Source organism: Camelus bactrianus, chromosome 4 (genome assembly GCF_048773025.1).
Source record: "Camelus bactrianus isolate YW-2024 breed Bactrian camel chromosome 4, ASM4877302v1, whole genome shotgun sequence".
Classification (NCBI taxonomy): domain Eukaryota; kingdom Metazoa; phylum Chordata; class Mammalia; order Artiodactyla; family Camelidae; genus Camelus; species Camelus bactrianus.
In genome coordinates, this window is record NC_133542.1 from 50,599,185 (window position 1) to 50,627,008 (window position 27,824).

Consider the following 27,824-nt stretch of genomic DNA (forward strand, 5'->3'; position numbering starts at 1 on the left):
AGTAGGGTAAAATCCTCCTGATACCAAACAAAGGCTAGTGAATCACTTTAGTTCTATTAATACCTTAATTGTCAAATTTATTTTAAATCTCTCAAATTCATGTACTTTGGGATAACAGCTGTGGTATAGAAGTACCATAGAGAATTAACTCTGAATTAAATTATAAATACCCAATAGTATGATCTACTTTGTAGTAGAATGCCATAGAACAAACCACTGGCCAAAATGAATTCTTTAAATTATTTTAATTAGTTCTAAGCCATTTATAAATCTTTATTCTGTTCCCCCAGAGAGCCATTATTCTAAAATTGATCAGATTCTCTTTCACTCTCATACTTAAAAACATTTAAAAGTTCTCTATTGCATGATGAATAAAATAACAGATCCTTATTAGTGAATTCAAAATTCAAAATCTAGCTTTTGGTCTAGATATAGTGCATATCCTTTGAATTAACATCCCATACCTTTGTTCATGTTCCTCTTTCTATCTGGAGTACTCTTTTCTGATTTCCCATATGTTAAACTCTTATTAACCCTTCAACTGTCAACTCAACATCACCTTTACTTTTCGTCAATAATAGAAAAAATGGAGTGGTTCTCAAACTTGGTTGTACATAGGATCACCCAGGTAACTTTAAAAAGGAAGAGAGGGAGGGAGGGAGGAAAGAAGGAAGGAAGGAAGGAAGGCCAATTTCTCAGCTCAAAATCCAGAAATTCTGATTTAGTTGATCAGGAGTGCAGCCTGGGAATCAATATTTTTTAAAAGTGAATCTAACGTATAGTCAAGTAGAACTCTGAAAATGTGATTAAGAGCCCAGATGATGTATCAGACTGTGGGTGAATCTTGATTTGACCACTCTGACTTTGTTGTTTAACTTCTCTATGTCTCAGTTTTCTCATCTATACAATTGTGAAGATAATCATATTTAATTCTTAGGTTGTTGTGAACATTAGCTTAGATAATGCAGGTAAAGAGCTGAGCCTAAAACCTGCCATAATAAATATTAGTTGCTATCAGTAGACAAATTAGTTGTTCCCTTTGGGTTCTAACATTTATTACATTTTCAATAAAAAATTAAGTCAGTTATAATCTTTATCACACTGTGCTATGGTTCTCAAAGGTATTTGCCTATTTCTGCATCCATAGATTGGATCATCCTTCGGAGCAGCCTGGTCCTGGCACTTCCTTCCCCCAGATTCCTATTCCATCAGTTATCTCCTGTTGACCTTATCTCTTGGACAAAACATAGTTGAAGACCTCATTCTGTCTTTGGAGGAAAATTGCAGAAACCTCTTCACTGATCTCCCTTCACCCAAGATCTTTCTGGTCAGTTGTCTCAAGCAACAATTTCTCACTTTTTTCTCTTTGCTGCTAGAGACATTGTAAAAACTGTTGTTATGAAACTTATGATTCTTTATTCACAAGTTCGCCTCTATTTTAGATTATTACCTCTTTGAGGGCAAGGTCTATGTCTTTTTTTGTTTGCACATCTGGCATCTTGCAGTGTCTGGGAACATAGTAGGTGCTCAGTTTGTAGAAAGGGAAAAAGGAAGAAAGACATTTTGAGGGAATCAGTATTTCTGAGCCCACATTAAAAGTATGATTGAAAGCAGTCTCTAAAAAATCTGTTTCAAGAATTTAGATAGAACAGAAGGAAGATATGACTATTGAGAAAAATCTCAGACAACATAAATTTATAAATCATGCTGTAGTTGTCATACACTAAACTGGAGGAGTTTTTGAAGCTTCTGTATTAATACTTTAATAATATAAGTTCTTCAATAAAAATGTCTAATTTTCTACCCATTCCTTCTCCTTCACAGTGCCTTCTATGTCTGCTATTAACCTAAACAACTGTTATGCCATGTCTTAAGATTGGAGCACCATATTTGGGTTAATTTCTTACACACAGACTATTGGACCACAATGTTCCTTGGAAATGACAAATTTGAAGATACGGATAAAGATGTTAAATTCTCTTTGCTAGAGTAGTGATGAAGAATGCTTCTGGGATATAGTAATAATGCTGAAAAGAGATATGACTATATAACAAAGCTAAAAAGAAATTTGAATTTAATCTATGTATTCTTTATGATTAAATGGAAAATTAAAACCAGCTTAATAGTCATGCTATTCAAGTGTTTTGTGGCATTTTAATAGCATATTTCAAATTTTAGTACCAAACTCATTATACAATATTTCGAATATCTACATTTTGCCTTAACCACAAGACCATTAAAATGCACATTGTCCTTCTCCTGTGGGAATTATGTACAACTTCTTATTTGTTAGCCTTGGGGCATGTTTCAAAGTACTTAGTACTGCTATTTATGATCCAAAGGAGACGAAATAAAAATGAACTACAGTCTCTGTTATTTGTAAAATTTAGATGGTGTTATAAGGTATTTTATTTTTCTATATATTTTTTGGTTTTCTTTTAAAAGAGACTGCATTTATCTGTTTCTGTTTGCAGAAGTAATGCAGGCTAATTAACATTTTGAAAGCAAGCAAGAGCAAAACAAAGTAAATAAAAATCTCTTATAACGTCATGACCCAGTGATGATGACGAATGACTTTTTGTTACTTTATATTTTATTTCAGCCTTTTTTCTATGTGAAAGTACATTAATTTAAAGGGAATATCCTAAGGATATTGTTACAAAACTGCAAGTTCAAATATTAAAAATGTCTCTGCAGCTTAATTTTTATGTTTATCAGTTGCTTCAGTGGAAGTTGGAGGAAAAGGGTTAAGATGTGTTATTATAGCACCATCTTATCCAGAAATCTTCCACAACAGTATCTATTTATTTATTTATTGAAGTATAGTCAGTTACAATGTGTCAATTTCTGGTGTACAGCATAATGTCTCAGTCATGCATATATATGCAAATATTCATTTTCATATTCTGTTTTATTAAAGGTTATTACAAGATACTGAATATAGTTCTCTGTGCTATACAAAAGAAATTTCTTTTTTATATATAGCGGCTAACATTTGCAAATCTCAAACTCCCAGATTTATCCCTTCCCACCCCTTTCTCCCATAACCATATATTGTTTCCTATATCTGCGAATCTGTTTGTGTTTTGTAGTTGAGTTCATTAGTGTCCTCTTTTTTCTTTCTTTCTTTCTTATTTATAAGTGATTTCCACATATAAGTGATATCATATTGTATTTTTCTTTCTCCTTCTGGCTTACTACTCAGCAATTAAAAAAAAGAATAAAATATGCAACATGAATGGATCTGGAGATCATCATTCTAAGTGAAGTAAGCCACAACAGTTTTTGAACAAATGAGTTGAGAAAGAGAAGGAACCAGAATCCAGTTGCCACATGAAAGCTAGGAATACAAATGGGGGGTCAGGTTGGCTACTGTGAGAAACGGCAGAATCAGAAGTAGGGAGGAAGGGGAGACACAAAGGCAAAGCTTATAGGCTGGAACAGGCAAGGCCAGAGAAGCTCATCCTAGACAGGTAAGAGAGCTTGAGGGATCTGAAATCTTTTCTTTCATTCTGTCCTGTTTGAAGTTAACTGCAAAAGAGATAGCACAAGAGATAAACTGTCATTCTCTTTTTCTGTATAGACTAAAGTGCAAACATTCTAATCACTCATTTCTCATCTCTATAATGTCTTCATCTCTGAAGGCAAAGTTTCATTATTTTGACCCGCAAGGAAATAAGGGACTTGGGTGTGGGAGGGTCAAACATCCAGTCAGGATTAGGTGGAGGTGTAAGCTCCACTGGGGTAACTGGTGCTCAATGCTCTTGCAGCTCTCTGGCAAAACTGTTGCCTATTTCTTCCTTTGTATTAATATCTCACCTAATTAACTAGAAATCCCATGAGAGAGCTACCATGAGCCCCATTTTACATCCAAGGAAAAGGAGGTTCAGAGAAGTTAAATCATTTGTTCAAGTTAACACACAAATGAAGGAGGCTGGATTTAAATTCAGGTCTATTGACTATGAAGGATGGTGTATGATTTTTAAAAATCTTTGAAATCATTGAGATGAATTCTGGAATAGTAAAATCATGGGAACTATGTAGGCTTTAAGGGTGTGAACAAAATCCCATAATGGGAAGAACTACTTCAAATCATATACGTGGAACTCATTTTCTCTAGATTAATCTGTTTCAACTTCTAAGGCTTTGTATTCTTGGGAGGGAAGTAAACAGCTTTGTCCCCTCACAAAACATCTCTCTGAGTCAGTGAAGTAGACCAGAAAAAGTGCAAGCCTTAGAAACAAATAGACTGAGATCCAAATTTCAACAGCACCATTAATTATTTTTAGGTATTGGGCACATTAATGTTTCTGAGTGCATTTGAATTTTGACATGTGTATTACGGAATAATAATTCCTTTCTCATAAACTTGCTATGCTGATTAAATAAGGTTGTAGGTTATGAAAAGCTGTCTAGAAATATTGGTTGTTTTTAGACAACAGATACTACTATACAGTGAAAAAAAATCATTCTTCCCAAAAATGCCAGATGTTTTCTTGGTTGTGTTTCAAAGAGCACCAAATGTGATTGTATCCTTGGGGTGATTGCTTTATAAGCCAGATGTGAAAAGGAGGCACTTTACCAGAGAGTTTCAGTAGTCATACCAGCCAACTCACATAATTCTAGACCAACTCAAGATACCATGTGGACCTGGCATCCATCTGTTGTTTGAGTAAGTCATCATCTAACTCCTACTTGCAGTTAAACAAAATAGACAAGAGTATCTACCATTGCTTATTCATTGACAATTTGCTCCCTGTATAGTTACAGCATGTCAATTGATTGTCTCTACATCTCAGGCTGGAATAGCTCGAAATGAGTTTCTTTAACCTTGGCCAAATATTGAAACAGTCAGTAGAAAATGCAGGTCTACTTTTACCTAGATACTCAATCAACTTGGTACTGTATCTTCTTGACCTTCACCTGCCCAAAATATTCTTGGCCCATAGAATAAAATTTAAGCTCTTCAAAGGTGTCCATAAAGGTGTTTACAAATTAATCTCTACTATTTATGCCCCAGATTTCCTCCTCTTCCCTCCATGATTTCTACTTGCTAGTCATGGTGGCTTCTCAGAGTCCTCAACTGCCTCCTGCTTTCTCTTTCTTGGTTGTCACACCACCTGCACCAGGTCATCCCTATGCTTTCAAACTTGGATGAGTATCACACCCCAATGTGGAATCTCGATTCTTGATCAGCTGTCAAGGGGCCAGCGAGGGTCAAAGGGGAACCTTGACTGATGGAAAGACTGATAGATACATTTCTTTTCTTTCTCTTGTTTGTAAACTACTCCCAGATGTGACTTATCTGGAGAGGCACTGAGTGAACATGTTTGCTGAATGACATGCGCTGTGTCTTTGCTTATGAAGCAGTAGCTAATGTAAATCATAACATTACTTTGTATCACATCTTCCCTTGTCTCCTTTCCTTTTTTGGGGGGTGGTCACTTTTATGGTCTTGGGCTTGTACCTCCCAAATGAAGCATTAACTCCTTAATTCTTATTTCAGGTTCTACTTGCTAGGCGACCCAGAATAAAACATATTTATTCCTCAATCCGCCACACTCTTCCACACTTGCATGTTCTGTGCATAATCTGCTTAGAATGTTCCTCCACTCTCCATTATTCTTAAAGATCCACTTCCACTGCTGACATCTCTGTGCTCCTAGGGTTCCTGGCAACTCTACAACTGCTAAAGCACATATCATGGTGTTTTGTATATATGTAATGGTGGACCAGTTCCTCTGAACAGTCTGTAATCTTGAGGAAAGGAAGATTGTCTTTTTTTTCCTCTGTATTTCTAGCACTTAGAATAGTGCCTGTTACCTATATGGTGTGTCACCTATAAAGTTGTTTAAGGAATGAATTGGACCAGTTCACTTCCATGCTTTCTTTGGTTTCTCCTGAGCATGATTGTTTAATGCTAAGGTGTTTTAATACCTTAAGGTATTTAACTTAAGGGAAAACCTTAAAGTATTTAACTATTTTTATCTAGTTTCCTCTGAGCAGATGGGTGAAAATGATCAGTGCAACTCTAAATGGTGTTACCCTAAAATCCTTTGTGTTGTGTGCAGTCTTCCGGAATGCCTGACTTATTAGGATTCCATAGCTAATCTAAGGACAAAACATGGCATTGTTAGGACAGTGGCACTCAGATAGGTTTATGGATGGATCTAGAGGATAGAAATTTAGAAAGACTTCAGTGGGATTGGGGAAATATTTTACATTACTAAGGTAAGCATTAAGGGTCTTGAATTATAGAAGGTCGAGAATTGGGTAACACCTGTCATCTTGAATTTCCTTATCTAATATACAGTGTTCTCCAATGATACCTCCTACTTCTCCACCTTTCCCTGTGTTGATATGTAGAACCTATGTAATCTGGGTATTTTCCTGTTGACCCAAAGATGCTGAACTAGAGAGAAGGACCCATAACTAGTAAGCGTCTTTATGAACAGATGCTAAAGACTATGAAATGCCAATAAAGAATGGGAGAATGTGGACACAAATCTCTTAAGACAAAGGATAATGATCCATCCTCCTCTAATATATTCCCTCCATAGTCCCTCTTCCCCTTGCTGTTCCTTTCTGTCTGATCTTCATGTTGGCTTGGAGGGTTTGAATACAAAATTCATGTGAGTCTTTTGCTTTGAGTTAAGCCAGTACAGGGGGGCATTCCTTAAGTCCCCTAGTGTAAGGTATACAGCAGGTATTAAAAAACCCTCCTAAGATTTTCCCAGCCAAATAGTGTTGACCATTTATAGTTTTGTATATGATCCTGTGACCCCAAAGGGGCAGCAATGCAGAGAGAAGTGGATTCTGGTCATTGTTGGGGTAGGGTTGCAGGAGTAGCTCATGATTCAGAGCCAGGAGGGAGATAGATACTAACATTATTAAACCATTCTAGGTTGTCATACATGTAATTTTCCCAGTAGCAATGTCGTAAAGTAGGCATTGTACCTTCTTTTTACGTATGAGGAAACTGAGAACCCAGATGGTTTTAGTAACTTGACTAGTGCTACACAACCAAGAAAATACTGAACACTAAAGGTCACCATTTGCACACCTGCTGGCATCACCCCTTTCAGATGTGGCATAAGGAGGGTTCTCTAGGAAGAAGATAGCTTTGCACTTCAGTTGAATTCGCTCCCTTGTTGCCATTTGTTTCCATGTTTATTGAAATACTCATTATATGTCAAATGATTTTGGTTACAAGGCAACTTCCTGCAAAGGGATCCATTTCTCACATAGCTTGTCTGGGTGGCTAAGACAGTGAAGACTTAACAGTGGTAGCTGAGCCTGGCAATTCAACAGTTAATGCCTGTGGCATTTAAAGCATCCCATGGAGATGAACCACGGAGTGAGAATTTCAGCATATTGGAGTTTGGCAGGCATAGAGTGCAGCAAATGAGCCTCGACATATGAATGCATCCTACTGGATTTGACATCAATTGTAAAGCCTAAAGAATGTCCTAAACCTTCCCAATCTTTTCTCCTGCAGAGATAATATCACATCATTTTGGAAGAGAGCAGATAGTTTATTTTGTGCATTTTTCAAATTTAAGAACTCACACACAAGTTATTATAATTTGAACGGTTCAACAGAAGGTTCAGATGAAAGGTCATGAAAGCTTTTTTCTTCCCCGTTGTCTCTTTTAGTTATTACTGTTGAGAAGCCACTTTAAGAAACTTCTCTTTTTGAGATGAAGACTCAAGCTCCAAGAATCCACCAAAATAAATTATTTCATGCAACAGTTTATTCAGAAAAGAAGCACGTGTGAACATTTCTTAATCTTCCACAAAGCTCTCCTACTCCCATAAAAAAAGGAAGTATTAAAATGAAATAATAAAGAGTTGGAGCCCAACAAATTGTGATTGTTGAGAGAAAAATATAAAAGCAGAGGTTCACTCTTGGTGGTTCCATTTTAGAGCTGTCTTTTTAACGGTACTGTTTTTCATGTTTACTCCCACGTATTCCTGAGAAACCTTTCTCCTCATCTACTGTCTGGCCACCGTATTTTGCTTTCTTTTTAAATTTGACATGACTGGAGTGCATCTACCTTCTCTGAAAGCCCACTTTCACTCATGGGCCCTCACCTGTTTTTAAAGGAATGGTATTATCTTCACCCACAGCAATTCAGGGAGCCACCTGGAAGTCCTCTTCTCTGTCAGACTGCCTCTCCAAGTCGTCACCCTTCTCAAAAGCCTCTGTCCTCTCCCGAGCGTTTGCCTTCCCATTCTCAAAGCCATCCTGCTCTTGCAGGCCATTCTCGCTTCACACATAAATCACTGCCACGGTCTCTTAGTTGACTTCCCTTCATCTGTTCCAACTTTCACTGCTTCTCATGGCTTCTAGTAGATGATCCCAAACTCTAATTTTCATTAACCAAGCCCACCACCTATGGAACTTCCTGATCTCCCATTTCTAGCCAGGCAGTTATATGCAGTTTTCCCAAAGCACGATGATATTCTAGGCACTATTTTAAGCACTTCTCACATACCATCTAATTCAGTTCCTACAAATGTATAATGAACAAGAGTGCTGGCTGGTTGCATTGGACCTTGAACTTGGGCAAGTAATATAATCCATTGTGTGCACTTGGGCAGATAGTTTTAACTGCTCCATGTGTTTGTTTCCTCATCTGTAAAATGAGTTATTGTAAGGGTTTAGTGCAGACACATGTTAACAGTGCCTAGCCCATAAGGCATGCTCAGTAGATGTTGGCTGTTAGTATCATGTCATACAGAAGGAGACACTGAAGCACAGACAGATTAGGCTATTGTCACTGTGCTGTGACTCTTAGAGAAGTTGGACTTTGAACAAAATTTAACTTTAGAATGCACCGAAACATTATATTGTGTGACTTCTCTTCACACCATTTACACCTGTAGTCCCTCCTCCAGGACCATTAGTAGCTGCCCTCCCTCTACACTGAGATACCATGGAAGCCATGGAGAGGGAACAGGTGGCCCTGTTGGTGCTTCTAACCACTTCGTCTTGACTCCTGGCCAGGAAGCTATTATCACCATCTGCTGACCCCTCCTGTACTCTGAACACTTTGAGAGAAAGTGCCTGGTTTACGCAGAAAGTGTAAATCTCTCAGGAATAAGATGCCTGGATTGAGGCCCTCACTGAGGGAAGCAAATCAGTGCATTATGTTCATGTCACAGAAGAGGGTTCTAAAGAGCTGCAACCTGTACTTTAGGATGCCAGAGTTGGCTGAGGGACTTGGTGTCCACCCAGGGATCATCCTCTGGTGGCAGGAGTCCATTTTCAGTGCCTCACTCATGTTTATGGTTTGATGATCTCTGTTATACACCTGCTAGTCAATTCCCAAACGGGAAAACTCTTGGGATTCATAATTATTAATGTAGGTCTAAATGAAGTGGTTTAGATAGAGAAAGATCCCTGGAATGCCGGAGGAAAGAAAAGAAAGGATGAAACTCATATTTTAATATATAAGGATCTCTTCTATACTGGACACTATTCCATACATTGTCATATATTCAAGAAATCATTTTAAAAAATTTTAATAAGCACTTAAAATTATTTATTTATTTACTAAAGTTTAGTTGGTTTTCAGTGTTGTGTTAATCTCTGGTATACAGCATAGTGATTCAGTTATACATATATATATTCCATTTCATATTATTTTTCATTATAGGCTATTATAAGGTATTGAATATAGTCCCCTGGGGTACTTTTAAAAAACTGAAGTACAGTCAGTTTACAATGTTGTGTTAATTTCTGGTGTACAGTATAGTGATTCACTTATGCATATATATATATATTCTTTTTCATATTCTTTGTCATTATAGATTATTACAAGATATTGAATATCATTCCCCTGTGTGATACAGTAGAATTTTGTGGTTTAACAAGCACTTGTTATGTGCCGGTAGGTCCTAGGGCTCTGAGTTTAATTCAGCAGACATGCTCCTTGCCCTCATGGAGCTTACAATCTAGCAGAGGAAAAGATGTCCAGCAAACATTTATATATCCTTTTCCTCAATTCCTGAGATGCAGGAATGTATTTCCATTTATAAATGTGGAAACTGAGGCCCAGAGATGGGATCATCTTGCTTAATATTGCAGGTCCATTAAGTTAAGAAGTGGAGTTTCATACCCAGTTCTTTCTAGACATTAATTTTGATATCCTTCCATTTGCCACAGAATCTCTTCTGCCATTAACTTTATAGTTTGCTTTGTAGCTAGCATTAGGTTAAACAATAAATTTCAGAGGGAAGCTTGTGAAATTTTGACTTACATTGGATTGTTCTTCAGGAAAAAAAGCCAAATCCATTCATTCAGCCTACAAAAAATTCTCAACATCAGATTTTTGAGTATTGACTCTTTTGCTGAAGAACAGGGTATATTAGACATAATTATTTCTGAATAACACAGTAACAATCAAATTTTTTTTGCCTAATCCCTTAAAATATATATATTGATTTCAAATAAAATTAGTTCCAGGTTAAAAAGTGGCTCAAATGGTAGTATTTAATCCTCCTCCTCTAAGCCCCAGCAAACAGATTCCCACTGAAATGCCTGAAAAGATACAATAATAGAGAACATTTTATATCCACCCTGGGAAATAGGAAAGGATGTGTGATAATCAGAATAGGCTTGAGAAAACTTCTTTCCAGCTTGTCTGCATGTCTGCATAGCAAAGATTTATTCCTCAATCCTCTCCTTCCCATCTTTACTGGAATATTACCTTTCCAGTGGGATTTTATATGCAAAATTTCCTAGACCTCTTCCTCTGATGCTACTTTTTTTCTTCCCTGTTTTATTTTTCTCTATAGCTTAGAATAATCACCTGCCATACTATAAATTTAGTTTTATTTTATTGTCTGTCTTCCTGTTGTGTACCACTGGAACATGTCCTCTATGAAGAAGGGGTTTCTTTCTTTCATTTTCCATTGTGATATCCCTCTTGCCTAAGATCCTGATACACAGTAGGCACTCAATCAATATTTCTTAAATGAAAGAATCCTTGTTTACTGATGAGAAAACTGAGGTTAGAGAATACAGTGCTTTCATTCTGCCTCATTTCATGTTCATCGTTATGTTTCTGAGATCTCTGCATGTTGATGTACATAGATCTCATTAATTTTTCTTGGCACAATATTACATAATTTGGATATGTCAGTTCTTATTTTTCTGTTCCCTCACGGACAAGCATTGAAGCTATTTCCAATGCTAATATAACAGCATGGTGCTAGGTGTTGGGTTGGGTGTTTTCAGCTGGCTCAGAAATGCAGAAATCAGCAAAAGCCTAAAGCTAAGGACAAAAGGAACTAGGTCCTCCACATTTGATGTGGTTGAAACTGTCAGCCACAGGTGCCACCTGCCTCTCTGCAGGGCTCTCCTCCAACTGGATATAAGAAGAGGTGGGGGGAGGGGAGTGAGGTGGCCTCTTGGGGGGTACTGTGTTTACAGAGAAGCTCTCTTCTCACATACCTTTGTGTGTGTGTGTGTAGGGGGTTGGGGGCATGTGTCCCTTTCCTGAATCCCAAGGAAGGAATCCACAGGAATCATTTACAAAGTTCTAGGGTGTCCAAATTGTCTGCCTTCCACTGCATTTTGAGCTCAAGAACTTCGCTTCTGAAAGTTGCTGATGCCCTGAGATGTTGGGAAAGGGGCAGGAAAGAGAAGACATCCAAGAGAAGGAAGGCCAGGAGAGCAGCCTGCATCTCCTCTACTTGGTGTGGCAAAACTCTGCTCTTTTTCTGTCTTTTAGGTGATGGGGACGTTTCTTTACAGTCTTATTTAAAGATTTGAGTTGAAATTTGGTACCTTTGCTGTGGTTCTTTCTTCTTTCATCATTGACTTGCAAGTTACTTTGTTTCTTCTTATTTTAGCCGTATTCTAAAGGTCCAACATTTCAAACAAAAGGGCTGATGTAGCCGATTTCATGTGTGGTTGCATAACTCTTCCTGTGAAGACATAATGCCTTTAAAATACAAAAGGAAGAAAATCATGCTGTAATCAGAAGCTCCAATGGGACAGAAATAATTTTTGGTTACATACAACAAAATAGTTCTACCTGAGGGCTTGAATAAATTAGACACCTAAACAGAATAACTTTTAGATACATTAAGAACAGTGTCCAAGCTGCCATTAAAATATCCTGAGTAGGATGTATTTGTATAATTTAAAAATGACACTGTAATATATATCTGAAGTGATTAAAAGCATCAGATCATAATGCAATATCAATACAGTATTTATACATGATTTAGTTAATAGGACAGTTCCCATTAGACCTTATTACATGCCTCCCATACATTGATGGTGCCATTTGTGATTTGATTGTATCTTCTACCTAGGGTCCCTCCATCTAGAATACCTTGTCATCATTATGTTTTCCTCTAGTGCTGGGACAGTTGATGTTTGTGAATGTTTGTTAAAAGACTGATAGTTTTTTATTAAAGTTATAGTGAATGGAAATCATGGATTTAAAGGCTGTGACTATTTACCCTGTGATTTCTCCTCTCTTTTCCCAATCTGCTTATTGCATATTCTGTTTGAATTGGCTTTCATTGCCAAAGTTTTGATTAAGTAAATGCCACAGCTAGAAATTAAATTAGAAGCACTTATCAAATTGCAGCCAAGTGATATCGATCTCTAAATGTAACCTATATATTCACCACAGCATGCAGGGCGTGGGCTTGCTATCTATGAAATGAACTGTAGTAATAAATTGGGTATACTACATTCCTCATCATGCTTTTAGCATCCATTAAGCAATTACTGAAAAGTGGGAGGAGGATGGGCAGAGAAGGAGGATGTGAATGCTGCCGATTTTGAAATGCATAATATTGGCAATGAGGAGAGGGCATTGCACTAAATCCACTTCTTCATAAACATTTCTCTACTGCTCATCATTGGATTGTTGGGTGTCTCTACTTACTGCATGCACTCAGGTTGGTTCTTCTTTGGAGAAATGCTACTATTGGCAGAACTTCCTTCACACTAGGGCTCCTTGTGAGTTTTTGTCCAATCACAGGGCATTACAGGAGCTGCTGCCAATTTTTCTCCACTAGCCTCTTGCCCATCACCTTCAATTAGGAAGAACAGGTGTCCCAAAAGACCGCTGTAACTGCTGAGGGGCACTTGCAGCTGCCAGGTTAGTGCCAAGATTCTGTAAATGAATGGCCAGATTGCTGCCTGGGGGCGTGGGGGTTTAGAATTTCCTGTGCAAGGGCAATTACCTCCAACTCAGAGGTGAGAAAGAAATGTTGAGTCTTTCTCCCTTATGGGGAGGCCTGCACACAGTGAAGCCCCGAATTAATTGGATGTCAGCCCTGAGTTTGCTGTCAGGAGGACTGTGATAACTGGGTCATTCTTATTTCAATCCCAGCTAAGGAAATTGGGGGATTAAAATAAATGTCTGAATATTTCTAGGGCAAACTAGAGTGGTGACTGAGGTTCATGGCTAAAGCTGATCTCTTGGCTAAATCTCATCTTATTCTCACTTCATTCTCTTTATCTCTCCTCCCTCCCCACCCCCACCACACCTGCCCTTTGCTCCTTTACCTACCTGAAATATTGGGTGGTGGTGAAAAGACCTTTGGAAGAAAGATTTGGATCACATCCCTGATATTCTGTTTCTTAGCCAGTGTGACTTTGAACAAATTGCTTTATTTGTTGATCCTCCATTTTCTCATCTGCTAAATGGGTTGTTGTGAGAGTTAAATAATAAATTAAATAATATAAACAGTCTTGCATCTGATACATTGTTGGCACATCATTAAGGACTAATTCCTTTATTTTTCCCAGTATTAGTTCCCCATTTTATTCACACTAGGGCTTCATAATTCTAGCCTAGAAAGCTTTAAAGCTTGTCCTGATGCTCTGAGAACACCTTGAATTGTTAAATAAACCACATCAAGCACTCTTCAACTCCATGCCAAATTAACTCTGTAGCTATTATGTCACTCATTGACTAAACGACTAATTGATTCATTCATTCACTCATGTAAAAATTATCTCATAAGCAACACTGTATTCTGGATGGTGGCCATTCCAGGTGGTGGGAAAGAGGAAGTCTTTTCATAGAGATAAATGAGAGTTAAGTCGGGAAGGTAGAAAAATTTCTCAAAAGAAAAAGAGAGAAATGTGCTATGCATGTATATAGTACTTTATATAAAGCTAACTTTCCATAAAATAACAATAATAAAGTCCTACCCCAAATGATTTGCTTGGTGGTTTTATATTTTCATCTCTTTTGCTTTCTCAAGATGGGTATCTCTCTTCATGTTCTAGGCAGCAGGGTGTTAACAGTGTTGAGGCTATGAGCACAGACATGGAGACTCTAGTCCAGAAATAGACTTGCTGGTTTTTTAATTCAGACTTAGCCACTTACTGGTTACATGAGCATGGGCAAGTGCTTTAGCCTCTCTGTGCCTCAGTTTCCTCATTTATAAAATGGGCATCAAAACAGGTGACACCTATCACCTGGTAAGGTTGTTGTGAGGATTAAATGGGCTAATATCAGTAAAGCATTCTGACCAGTGCTCAGCACACAGCCCACCTCGAGCATTCATAGTTAGCGTAGAGTATTAACAGTTAACCCTAGAGTATTAATAGTTACTCCTAGAGTGTTAATAAGTTAGCAGTGTAAAGTAATGTCTTTAACACACGATTACACTGCATCTTTTCTGTATTCTTGCTAGTCCAGAAGATTTTGTCTAGATTTGCTTTCTTTAATTTGTATTATGAAACAAGAGTATATGGAATACTCTTTTCTTTTTTTAATTGAGTTATAGTCAGTTTACAATGTTGTGTCAATTTCCAGAGTAGAGCACAATTTTTCAGTTATACATGAACATACATATATTCATTGTTGCATTCTTTTTCACTGTGAGCTACCACCAGATCTTGTATATATTTCCCTGTGCTATACAGTATAATCTATTCTACATATGCCTGTCCATATCTACAAATTTCGAACTCTTTTCTAAATTACAGACCTGACCTTAAGATTCCTTCCTATATACCTTCCCTATGCCTCTCTCTAACTCTCCTCTATTAAGAATTGCAGAATAAAGTAAGTCAATAGATAATAAATGTTGGGTATTTTGTGGGCTCTGGTTGGTGGTTCTTGATATATCTAAAAGCTGAAATGATGGAATGAAATTGGCTGGATTATTCCTGTAAGAACTTTACCAGCACTAATGAAATGCAGTGGACCCATTTCCCTCTACAGAACACATCTGGTGTAATTTCCCCTGTGGTCATAAATTTCTGCAGCCACAGACAGCTGAGCAATAAATTCTTTGTTTAATTTCTCATGGCCTCCTGTTGGGAAGGGATTCCTTCACATGATTATATTTGATGTGAAAAAGAAATGACAATTTTCTTATTCTGTTCTAATCATTTTGTTTCTCTATGTTATTTTATAATGCTTAGATTATTTTTTATACACTTAAGCATAATGGGATAATTAAATAGGGCTCTCTAATGGTTTTAATTCTCTCTGTCTTTATAAAACTGTGTTTCTTTTAATAGTATTGAGTTTGAGAAAATGAAGGCATATATTTTATGTGGTTATCTATTTTTATGACTTGTACTTATGATATTAGGTGGCCCTGACCCCTATGGACTTTTACATACTCACTAATTGCATTTTTCAGGTGCAATGTTGCTCAGGCAAGGGAAGGATTTAACTCCTGTATTTTAGACTATTATATGCTGTCCCTGGAAGAGGGTCCACAGCAACAGGTTAGAGCTGATGGAGTTAAATGTTATTTTCCCAGTTCTCTCTTTTCTTTTAATTAAAACTTCCACTCTAATCATTCTTTACCAGTTTTATTTCATTTTAATCATTTGAATCTTAGCAATGTCTTAATTTTCACAACTTCCAAGTTTCATTTAGAATCCTTTACAGTAAGCATTGTAGGGTGGTGCCCCAGTAAATCGATCTCTGGGAGAAATGCCTTGATCTGTAGCTCCTGTCCCCATGATATACGTGTTCCCATCATGGTCGATTTCAGGATGCCGACATGACATCCTGAATTTGAAGTTGGAAAGAGATGTGTATATTTGGTGCTTGGGAGCCAGTGAGGCAGCTCCAGTACACCACTGCCTCTGTAACAGATTTTAACCAACAAAATGAATCAGTATTCCAAAGTTATTCTACATTAGTTGAAAGACATTATATGTACATATGTATAAATGTATGTGTGTATATATATGTATATAGGTGTGCATATACGTGTCTCTGTGTGTGTGTGTATATATATATATATATATATATATATATACACACACAGGATGTATTTTATATTTCTACATATCTAGATCTTTTCTTTTGTAGCCAGAATTTTAGGCATTTTGATTTCCCTGGCAACTGAGTATCCTGTGATTATAAGTGAAGTCCAGGATAACAGCTTTCCTTCAGGATAAAATTTAAATAAGGATATTAGGTATAAAACCTTTTCAGAATTGGAGAGATGCCTTCCTATCAGGTTGCTATTCTAACAAGGCAGGTGTTTGTAGATTAAAAGGAAGAAAACAGAACATTGTTCTGTTAACCTGGTTTTTAGTTTAACTCTATTTAGATGAATAAAGGATCTAATCAAAGAGGCATCTCCCTTTACACTTCCTGAAAACAGACCCAGGTTGCTGTAAATTGTGAAATTTTTTTGGAGGGGGGGATCATTCAAGTACTACTCTCTAGGGAACTTCTCTTAAACTGATTGAAGTTATACCTGGAACGGGCACAGTTTGGGAAGATTTCAATACTTTGATAATTCTGTCTTTATTATCCTAAATGGACCGGAGTTTGGTAAAGAAGTTGTGCTGTGGTTGTGTGTCAGTTCATAATCCCCCAGTGTATAGTGCCCTTGGCCTTCTCTGAAATTTGGTTTACCATGTGTGCAGCCATAGGTGTGATAGTTGGAAGAGATAAACTGGTTTTGCTCCACTGAAGAAATAGACCTGATAAAACATTAAAGCTCACTCTTGTTATCAGTAGGAATTATAATATCAGCAGGGCCAGCTACCTGATTTATGGTGCCCAGTGCAAAATGAAAATGTGGAGCCCCTTATTAAAATTGTTAATAATTTCAAGGCAGTGACAGCAGAGCATTAAGCCAGGTATGAGGCTTTTCCATGTGTGGGGCCCTGAGTGACTGCACTGGTCATATGTCCATGAAACCAGCCCCGGATGTCAGTGTGGGTCCTCTGCATCTTCTTCCCACCATACCACAGGGTCCCTGTGTTGGTGGAGCTGGACAGCTTCAGGAGGGACAAGATGCACCTGGATTATGGGAGGCCTCCATCAACATGGACGAGGAAATTCCCAGCCTTTAAATGAAAACTGGCAGTCAGTATTTCCTTCCAAAAGACAGCCTGGGCAGAGAATTACAATACATAGCAGCAGAATGATCAGTCAGAAGACATACAATTAAAAAAGGAATTGCCACGATGTTAAGTCCAAAGGGTAGAACCTGGGGCTTCCCCAGCCCAAAGGAGTCAGAAACCTTAAATTGAAAAGCTTCAGTGAGATCAATCTGTCTAGTCAAGAACAACAGCAGAAAAAAGCAGGCTCCTTTTCTGTCTCAATTCCTACAAAGACAGCACTGAAACAAAAGACTGTAAAATCTGTGAAACTGCTGCTAAGTGACTTGGTGGAAAACGCTTATTTAACAACATCTGGAGGTTAAAATATGGTTTAGACTCTTTTTTTTTTTTTAAAGTCAATATCTTTTCCTGGCTGATGCAGTACCCAGCTCTATTGGAAATGATTATTCCCATTATAAAAGGATTCTCCAGAGCAGAATTGTGTCTAAAGCCCCACTGTCACTTAGAAATGTAGAGTTGACAGTTCTTATTCTTCTACCTTGAAGTAAGTGACACTTGAGGGCAGCACTGGAAAATGGACGGGCAGGAAATGGTAGCTGGTTGAGCCTGGATATTAGGGGGCATTAGACGGAGGAGGGGCTCTAGTGTGATGAAGCTTGTTCACAGGTGAATAGAGTGCTAAGAAATCATCAGGTCCATAGCAGGTCTTGGTCTGTAGACTTAACAGATAAACTGTTAAAATGTTTAATATGCCTCAGTTTATTTGAGCAAAACTCAACTGGAATCAGGCAGCGCCAAACTAGGAGCCAGGGGAAAAGCTTACACAGAGAAAGTGTGGAAGCAAAGAAAGGAAATTATTTGATTGGTTCTAGCTTAAAGCCTAGTTAGCCGTGTGTGATTGAATGTTCTTAGTGTTTTGATTTTGTAACCTTGAGGTATTTATAGGCTTAGATTTTGGTTTGCTTAGAGAGACCACTGCCACATTTGCGTCATGTCAGTCTAATGGCCTCCCTATTTGATTTAACAGTCTGTGTTTCGCTCACTGTGCACCATAGGGGATGTGGTTGTCTTCCATGGCTTCAGCAAGGTTCTTGAGGCCAAGGATTTGCAAAGGTCTGGCTCTAGCTTGTATCATTTTCCTGAGCTGCAGACTCAGACCTCATCTCCTAGCACGTTCCCAGTCACACTGAACTACCCGTGGGACTGAGAACACACTCCCCTCGCTGTCCCCTTTACCGAGCCTTCCTTTTACCTACAATGCTATGACAAATTGTGGATTTGTTAATTTGTCTCCTTCCCCCAAATGAGAGCTCCTTGAAGGAGCAGGACCAATCAGGTCATGTTCTTGTTACACTTTCAGGTCCTTGGTCTAGTGCCAGAAGCAAAGTGTGTGTGCAAGAATTACAAGTTGGATGAATGAATAAATAAATAATTAGATGGACACTAAAAATTCCAGAGGGACAAATGAAGAAGTGGTTTCCACATGCTGGGCCCTTCCTCTAAGAAACGTTAGGGAGTGGTTAGCAGAGAGGTAGAAAGTATAAGAATTATTTACATGTAGCTTAACTAGTTGGTTGCTACTGAGAACACATTTAGGTAGAGTAAACCTGAAGCTTGTTTCCTCACTGCCTCTCTAAGAGGTGATGGGGAGAATTGTTCCAAGTTCCTATGGCAGCTGTATATCAGTTTAGTTTTTTAGTTAGTGACTCTCTGTTCTGGCCTAGCATTCAGGGTACTCACATCTGGGCCTTCTTATTCATTCACTTTCTTGATCCTTCAAAAGTGTTTCTGTCTGCACCACTTTTGACTATTTTCAGGACATCGCTAGGATGAAGAGGATTGACTGGGTTCCTGCTGTGTGCTCTTTCTGCTCCCAGGGCCAGGACTGGGGCTCTGGGAAGCAGTGCGGTTGGTGATTGGCTGCCTGCTGCTTGCTCTTGTCTCTTCTTCCGTGCTTGACACTGACTTTAGCCACTCAAGTTCCTTTGGGACAGTAGTCAGGTCCTCAGTACTGCGTTTACTCTCTGATGAAATAGCCCTAGAAAATGGGACCACCTGCCTTGACTGTGCAGTTGCCCTGTAAGGTTAGACCAAGAGACCAAGAGGTTGATAAATGAGAAAGTGATGGAGTGAGTTAATTTAAATGACCCAGGAGACCCACAGGGTTAGGGTCACCTCCTATGGTAACTCCTGCTTCTTGATTTCAGCACCTGCATGAGAATCTTGGCAGTGGACATGCAGGTGATTGGACAGGCAAGCATTTCTAATTTTCTTGTGTTCTCCCCACAGTGTTTTAGGAAAAAATATACTTAAAAGGAAATAGATTTGTAAATCCCACAGTCTTCTGAAAGAGGTAGATTATGAAAGTCCTGTATTAGAGACCCACTGCTAGTACCAAGGACTGTTAGGATGAGAAGGAAATTTGAAAAAATCCAATCTCTTGATTTCTTAGATCATCATAACAGTGAGCCCTCCTTGAGAATTTACTGTGTACCAGCATAAGTATCATCTTCTATTATCTCATCTAATCCTCAAAATACCTCTGGGAAGTAAGCCTTCTTATGTTCATTTCAAAGATGAGGAGTAAGATAAATTGCTTGACATTGTATAACCACTGAGCAGTGGAGCCAGAGTTAGGATCTATAAGACCCTTACTTTTACATCTATAATAATATTAGCTGCTCTTTATTTCAGTGTCATGTTATGTTGCAAGGGTTATAGTAGATTTTTCCTACCTTATTTTATGTGGCCCTTTTTTTCATAAAGGAAAGCTGGTTAATGCCATGAGCTGATGCTTGGGTCAATATTCTAAATTAATGTCCATATTTCTTATAACTATTACTAGTTTACCCCAGATCTTGGCATTAGATTGTATGACAGCCTTAATTTGTAGTAGTCTTGTGAATTGTCTTCTTTTAATGTGTTATCATTAATATTTCTATGTAAGATTCAGAGTTATTGGTAAGTAAATGTTAACAAGACACTCTTTTGAATGAGAAAGCTCATCTTCATGTATATTACAATAAGTGCATAATAGATTTTGTCTAATTAGTTGAACATGATGCATAGCAATAAGGCTTTGTGATGTCTTGTGTTTTAAATTCTACTCATAAGTAACATTGTTTTCTATTATGGGATTAAAATACCACCTATGACAAATAACTTTATAAGCCTGCTTTGTATGTGCTAGAAATGTCTACCTTAAAATTATTTTTGAAGCAACCACCTGAACTTTAATCTATCTGCCTATCTTGAGGAATATTGCTGTCAAAAACTCTGACGAAGTACTCCAAAGTGTACATATTCATGACCATTGCTTCATGTCTATCTTCAGCATTCATGATTACATCCAACAGAGAGACAGAAACTCTGGGGGAGAGATCCAGGAAAGCAAAACATAAGCCATGCCAAGTACTTTTCCCATCTTTATCAGATATTAAAAACATCAGCCTGAGAGTGATTGATGTGCAGGAGGATATGATAAAAGTGCAAGGCTTTGAAGGCTGTCCCTGATATACTGAAAATCAGAAAACAAGAAGGCGACTTCAAAATTCATGTGCTTGTTCATCTGAACTTTGGCCCTGGCCACCTTGGGTTAAGATTAACAGTAGAACCACCAAACTTTTCATGGTATAAATAAACATACCTGTGCACTAGAGATCAAATTGATGAGTAGAAAAGTCTGCACACTCAGTTACTTTTAGGAGTGTGCTGGAGCAGCTTTTATGGGTTACTGAGAACCAATTGTGTGAGTCTCTTCCAAACTCTGTGTTCAGTGACATCACAATGGTAGTCTGAAACCAACCATGTTGGGAGCATTTATGTCATAGAAATAGGCAAATGCTGCAGTTAGGGCTTTTCACCTGAGAAAGATAGTTGTTAGACATTTAACAGCACACCACTATTATTAGGGTCCTTTTTATACTTTCTTTCCTGATGATTACATGATTATGTTTAGTTTAATTGTATTAAACCTGCCAGCCTTCATTATAGGGACTGAGTCAGAAAATGATATTAGACTTGAATTTCCATAAATTTGCTTTTACACAAGAGTAGAAACCCATATCCAAGCAATGGTTTTGTATCTTCTTTTTCATAAGGAATTGTTAAGAGAAAAGGGAACCCTCCTACACTGCTGGTGGGAATGCAGTTTGGTGCAGCCACTGTGGAAAACAGTATGGAGATTCCTCAAAAGACTAGGAATAGACTTACCATGTGAGCCAGGAATCCCACTCCTGGGCATATATCCAGGAGGAACCCTACTTCAAAATGACACCTGCACCCCAATGTTCATAGCAGCACTATTTACAATAGCCAAGACATGGAAACAGCCTAAATGTCCATCAACAGATGACTGGATAAAGAAGATGTGGTATATTTATACAATGGAATACTACTCAGCCATAAAAATGACAACATAATGCCATTTGCAGCAAACAGGATGCTCCTGGAGAATGTTATTCTAAGTGAAGTAAGCCAGAAAGAGAAAGAAAAATACCATATGAGATCACTCATATGTGGAATAAAAAAAAAGTGTTAATACAGAACAGAAATAGACTCATAGACATGGAATACAAACTTGTGGTTGCCAAGGGGGCGGAGGGTGGGAAGGGATAGACAGGATTTCAAAATTGTAGAATAGATAAATGAGATTATACTGTATAGCACAGGGAAATATACACAAGATCTTATGGTAGCTCACAGAGGAAAAAAAATGTGACAATGAATATATATATGTTCATGTATAACTGAAAAATTGTGCTCTACACTGGAATTTGACACAACATTGTAAAATGATTATAAATCAATAAAAAATGTTTAAAAAAAAACAAAAAACAAACATAAGGAATTGTTGGTTGTGGCCAACAACTACAAAAAGGCAACAACTATAAGCTAGGTCCTCCTTGATTTTTTTTAAATCAATCTTTCCAAACTAAAAGATGCACTTCTATTTCAGTTTTTTTAAGTTTTAATATCAATTAGACATAGAGTGGACTTAATTTCATATGCCCTTGCGTGTGTTTTATAGATGAGTGTTCCTGTCTTACAGATGAGTGTTCCTGTCTTACGGTCCTGCTTCCATTTCTGCTCCATCACCTAGAGCATGGGGGCAGGTTGTCTCAGAGGAGCACTTTGAGTAGGAAGGAAGCAAGGGTTCCACAGAACTGCTGGTTTTGGCCCTGCTGGCCCCTCCATTTCTCTTGATCACCTCGATACTTCTTTCTTCCTCAGTCTTTCCAGTCCCCTTTCATCATGATATAGTTGATTGTTTATTGTACTTATTAGGTTGCATTTATACCTCTGACATTAATTTAAAAAAAGAAACATTCGATGGGAAAGATGACTATACAGTTATGTCGGTGACCTGGGTGAGAAACAGTTTGTCTTTAAACGGGTATTTTAAAAATACATGTTCAATATTTATTTGAGAAGAGGGAATGCCAGCACCTGTTAAGAATCCTTCGTTGTTTCAACATGAAAACACTATCCCTGTCTGTTCTGCGGGACCAGTTTACATGTAGTTGGCTGTGAAGGGATCTAAGTACATAGAGCTGAGTTAACTGGCACTGTATCTTCAAGTTAATGCAAGTAATTTTTTAATGTTATTTAGAGAAGTATTTCTCAACTTCTCATGTGTATATCTATCACCTGGGAATCTTGTTAAAAGCAAATTCAGCGAATTCTGATTCCGTCAGTCTAAGGCGGGGTGTGAGACTCTGTGTTCCAACAACTTCCCACGTAATGCTGACGTTGCTGGTCCAGGGACCACACTTTTGTGGGGAGTGGGGCATGAAGGGCATGTCACACCCCCTTTATTCTGGCTCAGATGCGGAAGGGTCAGTATTTCTATATGAAAAACAGGGGCAAGGGGAATGAGCTAGTTTTCTCTTTTTTTTTTTTAATTGAAATATAGTCAGTTTATAATGTGTCAATTTCTGGTGTACAGCATGATGTTTCAGTCATACATATACATACATGTATTCCTTGTCATATTCTAGTTTTCTTTTTTTAAACTAGTTTTATTTATTTATTTTGACTTATGAATCTTTGAAACATTTTTGGCAGGAAGTGGGTGAGTGGTTTACTGGCCCCTCCAATTAAAGAAATTCCCTGCTTATTTTAGATACCTTGCCAAAAACAGAAGTTTGTACTCTTAGGAGAGAATTATATGATTCTGTGATTTTAGAATTTACATTTCAAAGTTCCTGCTTAGAACATGAGATAGGAAAGCTCTTATAGACCTGTACTTATGACTGTTTTAAAAATAATAAGATTTTGATCTACTCAGTAGGAATCTTTGTAAAAATAATTCTTTTAAAAGAAATAATAAAGGGCACTGAAACTTAAAAATATGAAACATAAAGCTAATGTGATGATTTCAAGTGAACACCTAGTCACCTAAATGGTGATATTTCTGTAAGAATTGTTTTCATGATAACCATGTAAAGTTACATCATCATGTACTAGGGCATTCTGATTTATGACTATGGGGATATGAAGTTGCCGTGCATCAAGCAGATTCCACCCCACATGAAGCTTTCAAGTCTACAAGTGTAAGCAAACTACAAGCTGCCTCTGATGTGTTCTTGCCAGGCCCATATTAGATGCTCAATAAATATTTGTGGAATGTATTGAATCCAAAGGAAACTCACATGGGTAACTTGCATATCAGCCTGCACAGTGTAAACAATGCCTGCCACAGCATGTGCTTCAGAAATGATTCCTCCCATACTAACCTCTCCATCCCTGGAATATGAGCACTGCTCCTTTGTTGGGTTTTGTGATTTGTTGCCACCTGTGTCCACAGAGGTCCCATCAACCACTTCAGCCAGCATTGAGTTTTTGTCTTCCAGACACCCACAGCACCTAATCCTACTTCATATTTCTGCCATTTGCATTTTGAGAAGATTGCATCTCCAAAAACATTGTGAAATTCTTCAGACACAATGTCATATTATTCTTGTGGATTCCATTGTACTTACCACAGAGCAGGTATTCAATAAAAAAAAATTATTAAATTGATTTCCTGCTTTGATGAGTGAATGCTGATGACTCTTTATTAAATATCTCTGTCACATATTTCAAGCAAGGCTCAACCCTTCCAGACTCAGCCAAACAAAATCTGTAATTGCTGTAAGAAATTTTATTATAACTCAGCCTTTGAAACATCCACAGGATAAGATATCTCTTGATAAAAAAAAAAAAAGTCTTAGATATGTTTCTCCAGGGCTCCACTGGGCATGATTGTCCCCGTGTTTCCCCAGGATACAGTTTTGGATAGCTTTTGTTATAGTCCCATCAGGTACTGCCGGTTGATGTTTTTTCTGTGTTTTCTTAAGGGTCAACTGAGCATGATTTTGGTATAATTATTTCAACCAATCAGTACTCTGAGAAGAGCAACCCAGCTGAATCATGGGAAGACATAAGTAAGTTTTTTATTGTATATATATATATATATATATTTATTTATTTTTCCTAATTGAAGTATACTCAATTTACAATGTGTCAATTTCTGATGTATGGCATAATGCTTCAGTCAAAAGCATATAATAGCTGATATTCCTCAAAGCTTAATCTAAATCACATCCTTTTCTAGGTGCTTCAGTGAAAGAGTTTATTTTATCTTTGCAGCAGCACTATGAGTTAAGTAATATATTACTTCCAGATATAGTGATAGACCAAGGCTTAGAGAATTACAGTCACTTTCCTATTGTCGTGGGGCCAGGAAATGCAGAGCAGCAACTTGGACTCAGGCTGTCTCTCAAACTGTGCTGTCCAATACAATAGCCACTAGCCACCAGTGACTATTTAAATGGGTTGAAATTAAATAAAGTTAAAAATTCAGTTTCTCAGCCACACCAACCGCATTGCAAATGCTCAATAGCCACATTTGACTGATGGCTCCCATATTGGACTAAGCTGATGATAGAACATTTCCATCATTGCAGAAGTTCCATTGGACAGCACTGCTCTAATGCCTGTCCCTGCTGGTGGCCTACTGGCTGTGCTGTTTCTTCAGGACCTTACTACGAAAGGGCCTGGGAGTCAGAGAGGTTAACTTTTGTACAGATTTGTGTGTGTGTGTGTGTGTGTGTGTGTGTGTGTGTGTGTGAATATGAATGAAGAACTGAGTTGCAGGGTGGGTGAGGAAAGGAAGACTTCTGCTTCCCCTGGGACCTAGGTTGGGGGCTTCAACAGGGACTAAGTTCCCCCTGGAATAGCCCATGGAACAGCTGCAGTGGAAGAAGATCTCCTCGTCTCCCCACCAGAGAGTCAGGGAGTTTAGGGAGGCACTTTAAAGTCTAAGAGGCCAGCCTGGAGAGAGGAAGGAAAAGAGAGGAAGTCTGTACATGAGCAGCCAGCAGTAACCATCCGTCCCCATCTGGGCTGTGGCTGGTTTTGGGCCCACCCTCCTGGAGAAGCCAGATTTTACCCAGGCCCCTGGAAAGGCATTGGCGAAGTATGCAAGCCGAGCACATGCCTTGACAGCCTCTGACTGACTGGCTACTAAGGGACCACTGGGGCTTGGATGGCCTGACCACCACATAGCCACTATCTGAATTCCTGACAGACTCTTAGGACTGGTATTCTGATTGCTTTACACATGCTGACTGGCATCTCAGTACAGAATGACCACCTCAGACATCATGACCTCTCCAGATATGCATGAAAATGAAAACAGTGACAACTATGGCTTATACTTAATACACCCCCGGGACTATGTCCAGCTATTTTGAGTAGTAAGCATAAGCTGTGGTTATTATTGTTTATTTATATTGTATTTTATATGTATTCTTTGAATTTTCACAATTCTATGAGGTATGGATGTATGTATCTATTATTACTATTATTATCATTCTTACTATATACAGGAGGAAGCATAGAGGCACAGTGACTTGATAACACAGCTACAAAGTGGCCGCATGGCAGGTGAGCTGGGTCAGCCTGGGCCCTTAGTCCACATTCTTAACCCCTGCACTGAGCTGCTTGTTGGCCCAGCATGGATGCCACTCCACACTGCGATTCTCTGTGTTTCTTCATCTGTATAAACGTTCAGCTGGGTGTTCAGTGTGGCATGGTTTTCATGCGATTACTCCAGCTACAGACAGGCATCCACGGAGCTTGGAGAAACTGCTTATTTTGATTTATAAATACCAACAATGGTGACAAGCATGTAGTAATTGGCAGAATTTTCATCCTTTTTCACATCAGACTTAGAAGTTCTGCTCTTGCCAGTGGTAAATACTTTGTACTTATTTTGAATTTTGGACAGTGCTTTAAATAAGTATTTATAAATGTGTATATTTTTGACTTTGTCTGAGGGATAGGAGTTTGATTTCAAATGTTTATCCCCTCTGATAGCTCTTTTTAGTCACCCACAAATGGGTGCTACTCTCTCAACAGCATAATCAAGTTTAGGAAGAATTATTGGAGAATAATAAAAGTAGTAATTAAAAAAATAAAGGGCATTCATCAATATTCCAATAATTGTTATTAATGCAGGCCTTGTCAGTATTGCTAATATAAAACACAAAAGGCTGATTTTTAGAAAATTGGTACCTATAGTATTAAGAACATAAACACTGGAAAAACTAAAACAAAAACCCAGAATCTGTGCACCAGCCTTCTTTAGATTGGTCGAGGCAGCTGAAGTTAATTCTACTAATAAGTAACACTTGTCAGCAAAGTGTTGAAGACTAAAGATTTTGGAAAATGATTAAAAATTGAAGAATGTCCTCTGACCGTATGGTAGAGGTGTGGCATCAAATTCAATGCCAAACACAAATCTGTCAAGTAGGGGCAATGTTTTACCTCTGAGGTGGTTGGGAAGCTTAGATCAACACCAAGATGCCACATTGGGGGTTTTTGCGTTGTTTCATCAACCTAAGTGGGAGGCTAAAACTAAACTGGGATTTTGTGATTAAATCAGTTTGTTTGTTTTGATGAATTTATAATTACTGAACCCTGTTAGAAAAATGAATTTGTGAAATACACAATTGATCTAATATACAGTTGGGAAAATGGTTTACTCTTATGTCCTACTTAGTTTTTTACTCATATTCTTAACTATTGGTCTACAGCTTCATCATGTTCGTGGTGGCTGCAGGGCTGGGGTGTTAAGTCCCAAGGGAGAGGCCAGGAGGTGTAGAGTTGGGGCAACTGGCTATAGCCTGGAAGTCTGAAGGAGACTGGACTTCTCTTTCTACTCCAGAGGTTTACAACAGCAGACTGATGGATTAAACTGAATTTCCAGACTAACAGAGAACACTTCCCTGTTTGGTCTCCTCCAAAGAACTTGTTTCCTCCTAACCGTTTGTAGTTTTGCATTTGACTGTCCCAAGTTGGAAAATCTAATGAAAAAAATTGGAGAGAAATACATGTTGCATCATTCCTCCATGACTCCGATTCTTAACACTACCTGTTTTCCCCAAAGAAACACTCGGATATTCTAAATGGATAAATGGGTTGAGGTAGGTTTTGGCAATATGTCTTCATGCTTGTATCTCTTCTG

The 27,824-nt window shown here is 38.1% G+C and overlaps 1 protein-coding gene across 7 annotated transcripts in view; it reads left to right on the top strand.

The window, feature by feature from the left end:
- The window catches only part of PLPPR1 (phospholipid phosphatase related 1), a 486,000-nt gene that overhangs the window by 169,811 nt on the left and 288,365 nt on the right, over nucleotides 1-27,824 (top strand). For all 7 annotated transcript variants that reach the window (XM_074361920.1, XM_074361916.1, XM_074361919.1 and 4 more), the window contains 2 exons: nucleotides 24,652-24,738; nucleotides 26,185-26,242. The gene's annotated coding sequence lies outside the window, so the exon portion shown is untranslated. The remainder of the gene's footprint in view (nucleotides 1-24,651; nucleotides 24,739-26,184; nucleotides 26,243-27,824) is intronic.